At 53.6% G+C, this 5,000-nt stretch overlaps 1 non-coding gene across 1 annotated transcript in view; it reads left to right on the forward strand.

Moving 5' to 3' along the window:
- Window positions 1-3,524: 3,524 nt before the first annotated feature.
- LOC126322747 (small subunit ribosomal RNA) overlaps window positions 3,525-5,000 on the forward strand; it is a 1,893-nt gene continuing 417 nt past the window's right edge. Inside the window, exon 1 of the ribosomal RNA XR_007559162.1 lies at window positions 3,525-5,000. This exon is cut by the window's right edge and continues 417 nt beyond it. This is a non-coding gene — a ribosomal RNA (small subunit ribosomal RNA).

Raw genomic sequence — 5,000 nt, forward strand, 5'->3', positions numbered from 1 at the left:
CAACACAAAAGGTACAAGTAATAAAATACCCTTTGGCCACACCCCTTATAAAGGCATCGAACCAACCCACCACCTGACACCAGCCAAACGTACATCCTGATTTGACACATCTCTGGCAACCTAACCCACGTTGGCCCTTAACCTAACCCACGTTGGCCCTTAACCTAACCCACGTTGGCCCTTAACCTAACCCACGTTGGCCCTTAACCTAACCCACGTTGGCCCTTAACCTAACCCACGTTGGCCCTTAACCTAACCCACGTTGGCCCTTAACCTAACCCACGTTGGCCCTTAACCTAACCCACGTTGGCCCTTAACCTAACCCACGTTGGCCCTTAACCTAACCCACGTTGGCCCTTAACCTAACCCACGTTGGCCCTTAACCTAACCCACGTTGGCCCTTAACCTAACCCACGTTGGCCCTTAACCTAACCCACGTTGGCCCTTAACCTAACCCACGTTGGCCCTTAACCTAACCCACGTTGGCCCTTAACCTAACCCACGTTGGCCCTTAACCTAACCCACGTTGGCCCCTAACCTAACCCACGTTGGCCCCTAACCTAACCCACGTTGGCCCCTAACCTAACCCACGTTGGCCCCTAACCTAACCCACGTTGGCCCCTAACCTAACCCACGTTGGCCCCTAACCTAACCCACGTTGGCCCCTAACCTAACCCACGTTGGCCCCTAACCTAACCCACGTTGGCCCCTAACCTAACCCACGTTGGCCCCTAACCTAACCCACGTTGGCCCCTAACCTAACCCACGTTGGCCCCTAACCTAACCCACGTTGGCCCCTAACCTAACCCACGTTGGCCCCTAACCTAACCCACGTTGGCCCCTAACCTAACCCACGTTGGCCCCTAACCTAACCCACGTTGGCCCCTAACCTAACCCACGCTGCACCTTAACCTAAGTTACGCTGCACCTTAACCTAAGTTACGCTGCACCTTAACCTAAGTTACGCTGCACCTTAACCTAAGTTACGCTGCACCTTAACCTAAGTTACGCTGCACCTTAACCTAAGTTACGCTGCACCTTAACCTAAGTTACGCTGCACCTTAACCTAAGTTACGCTGCACCTTAACCTAAGTTACGCTGCACCTTAACCTAACTTACACTGCACCTTAACCTAACTTACACTGCACCTTAACCTAAGTTACACTGCACCTTAACCTAACTTACACTGCACCTTAACCTAACTTACACTGCACCTTAACCTAAGTTACACTGCACCTTAACCTAAGTTACACTGCACCTTAACCTAAGTTACACTGCACCTTAACCTAAGTTACACTGCACCTTAACCTAAGTTACACTGCACCTTAACCTAAGTTACACTGCACCTTAACCTAAGTTACACTGCACCTTAACCTAAGTTACACTGCACCTTAACCTAAGTTACACTGCACCTTAACCTAAGTTACACTGCACCTTAACCTAACTTACACTGCACCTTAACCTAACTTACACTGCACCTTAACCTAACTTACACTGCACCTTAACCTAACTTACACTGCACCTTAACCTAACTTACACTGCACCTTAACCTAACTTACACTGCACCTTAACCTAACTTACACTGCACCTTAACCTAACTTACACTGCACCTTAACCTAACTTACACTGCACCTTAACCTAACTGACACTGCACCTTAACCTAACTTACACTGCACCTTAACTGTCACATGTAACGTCACAGGAATGTAGCTTTGCCTAACAGCAACCCTCTGAACATAGTTCACTGCTTGGATCCTCTGGTGTCATGTGTATTTCTTGATGCCATGGTGCGTACCCTCACATAAAGGTCTTTCGAGTGTTGCGTACTTTCTACACAGTCCCGCTAACCACTGGAAGGGTGTACCGCTACAGAACGAATATCGCCCTCCCCTCCTGCCCTTCCAAGCTGGTCGGTCAGGCGTTTGTTTGTGAAATGAGCCTTGCAGCTGTTCAGTTGCATTCGGTTGTCGATGCAGTCAGTGTACGTTGTGGTACAGCCTGTGTGGACTGTCCGCTGATGTACGCGTAACCCACACTGATCATCCGTCGTTACGTACTGAGTGACATAATGTGGCACATGCTTGACCGTACACCGGCTGCGCCCTACAATGGCGAATCATAAGGGCCATATGTTGTGCACGATGCTACTTGTCTCGTCTCCCCATTACAGCGAGATTGCACTGTTGTACGCCGTACAGACATGTGGTAAGTAGGTACGGACGAAAGTATTGCATGTTGGCCCCCCCCCCCCCCCCCCTCCTCCCTCTGCCGGGAATCAGCGTGAGCCGTCTGTTGATGTAGCGACGAGGGTTTTCCTATTTAATCGTATTGCCCCACACAACATGATAGCACGGTGGACCGCGTTCCACATCTGCGACATGCTACAGAGGCCGGTTGACAGTCGACCGCGCAAGGGACATTGCACACGTGCGCGGACCATCTTCCACGTGTTCTCTCGTGTACATGCCGCAGTGTGTATGTGGGCTGATGTAGCGTGTCGTGACACATAACATGCAGGCATGCCAGAATCGTAGATTTCGCAAATGTAGATTGACGTATACGTTTGCTGCCAAAGATCCGCAAATGAACTGGAAATCAGTTGTTGAGCGGTTGTTCGCGCTGCAGGTGCATCGGTGATAGCGACGATCGGTACATCTGTGAACCGGTTGTTTCGGCGGTACCCGCCATGCCCCCGAACCTGAGTTGGCCATGTGGGTATGAAGCGATACGAGGCTGTGGCTTGGCGGGACAGTCCCCGGCCGGTGAGGGGGGGCCGCCCGGCGTGCTGGCCGCGCGCTGCGTGAGCGCACGCACTACAGCCGGCTGGTGGGGGGCGCCCAGTGGCAGGAGCGCCGGCCGACGGGCCCGGCTGGCGTCCCAGCTATGCGCCGGCGCACCCTGCGCGCGGCGCCAGGCGGCCAAAGTGGGTTCTGCCGAGCCCGGTGCGAAGCGCGGTGGACATCTGCAGTGTGCTGGTCCGATTGCGGACTGTGTGCGTTGAGGATGCGCCGCCGCCCGGCACTCGGCGTCGCGACGCCGTCTGCTGCTCGGTCGCCCCCAGCGGTTCTCGCAGGTGGTTTGTATCGCAGCTCTGCGGACGTGTTGGCGCGTGCGCTGTGCTGGGAGAGTTCGCTTCTGCACCCAAGTGGGGCTTTGCCCTTCTGTGGCGCTGGCGTTGGAGCTGCCGGTCACCGTAGGTGGCGCGTGTTGTTTCCCGCCGGCAATGCCACGACAGCACGCTCCCGGGCCTCTGTCGGCAGCGGCAAGCTCAGTTGGGAGCACGGGTGTTCGCACTGAAAGCGTCTACTCGCCTATCTCCGGGCGATTGCGCCTCTCTCGAACCCGACCAAGTACTTAGGACGGCGCTGCGCGCCGCCGGGACCTGAGAGGGTTTCGAGGTGTATCGTGCAGGGGAGCTCAGCCTCCTCCTGTTTGCAGAATAATTGAGCGGACGCTTGCGTGTTCGCGCGGGCCCTCGGGACACACTCCCGGGCGGCCGGCTGCTCAGCTCTCGTTGACGCAGCTCCCTGGTTGATCCTGCCAGTAGTCATATGCTTGTCTCAAAGATTAAGCCATGCATGTCTCAGTACAAGCCGCATTAAGGTGAAACCGCGAATGGCTCATTAAATCAGTTATGGTTCCTTAGATCGTACCCACGTTACTTGGATAACTGTGGTAATTCTAGAGCTAATACATGCAAACAGAGTCCCGACCAGAGATGGAAGGGACGCTTTTATTAGATCAAAACCAATCGGATTGGCTCGTCTGGTCCGTTTGCCTTGGTGACTCTGAATAACTTTGGGCTGATCGCACGGTCCTCGTACCGGCGACGCATCTTTCAAATGTCTGCCTTATCAACTGTCGATGGTAGGTTCTGCGCCTACCATGGTTGTAACGGGTAACGGGGAATCAGGGTTCGATTCCGGAGAGGGAGCCTGAGAAACGGCTACCACATCCAAGGAAGGCAGCAGGCGCGCAAATTACCCACTCCCGGCACGGGGAGGTAGTGACGAAAAATAACGATACGGGACTCATCCGAGGCCCCGTAATCGGAATGAGTACACTTTAAATCCTTTAACGAGTATCTATTGGAGGGCAAGTCTGGTGCCAGCAGCCGCGGTAATTCCAGCTCCAATAGCGTATATTAAAGTTGTTGCGGTTAAAAAGCTCGTAGTTGGATTTGTGTCCCACGCTGTTGGTTCACCGCCCGTCGGTGTTTAACTGGCATGTATCGTGGGACGTCCTGCCGGTGGGGCGAGCCGAAGGCGTGCTTGCGCGTCCCGAGGCGGACCCCGTTGAAATCCTACCAGGGTGCTCTTAGTTGAGTGTCTCGGTGGGCCGGCACGTTTACTTTGAACAAATTAGAGTGCTTAAAGCAGGCAAGCCCGCCTGAATACTGTGTGCATGGAATAATGGAATAGGACCTCGGTTCTATTTTGTTGGTTTTCGGAACCCGAGGTAATGATTAATAGGGACAGGCGGGGGCATTCGTATTGCGACGTTAGAGGTGAAATTCTTGGATCGTCGCAAGACGAACAGAAGCGAAAGCATTTGCCAAGTATGTTTTCATTAATCAAGAACGAAAGTTAGAGGTTCGAAGGCGATCAGATACCGCCCTAGTTCTAACCATAAACGATGCCAGCCAGCGATCCGCCGCAGTTCCTCCGATGACTCGGCGGGCAGCCTCCGGGAAACCAAAGCTTTTGGGTTCCGGGGGAAGTATGGTTGCAAAGCTGAAACTTAAAGGAATTGACGGAAGGGCACCACCAGGAGTGGAGCCTGCGGCTTAATTTGACTCAACACGGGAAACCTCACCAGGCCCGGACACCGGAAGGATTGACAGATTGATAGCTCTTTCTTGATTCGGTGGGTGGTGGTGCATGGCCGTTCTTAGTTGGTGGAGCGATTTGTCTGGTTAATTCCGATAACGAACGAGACTCTAGCCTGCTAACTAGTCGCGTGACATCCTTCGTGCTGTCAGCGATTACTTTTCTTCTTAG

This window comes from Schistocerca gregaria, unplaced genomic scaffold, assembly GCF_023897955.1.
Source record: "Schistocerca gregaria isolate iqSchGreg1 unplaced genomic scaffold, iqSchGreg1.2 ptg000835l, whole genome shotgun sequence".
In the NCBI taxonomy this organism is placed as follows: domain Eukaryota; kingdom Metazoa; phylum Arthropoda; class Insecta; order Orthoptera; family Acrididae; genus Schistocerca; species Schistocerca gregaria.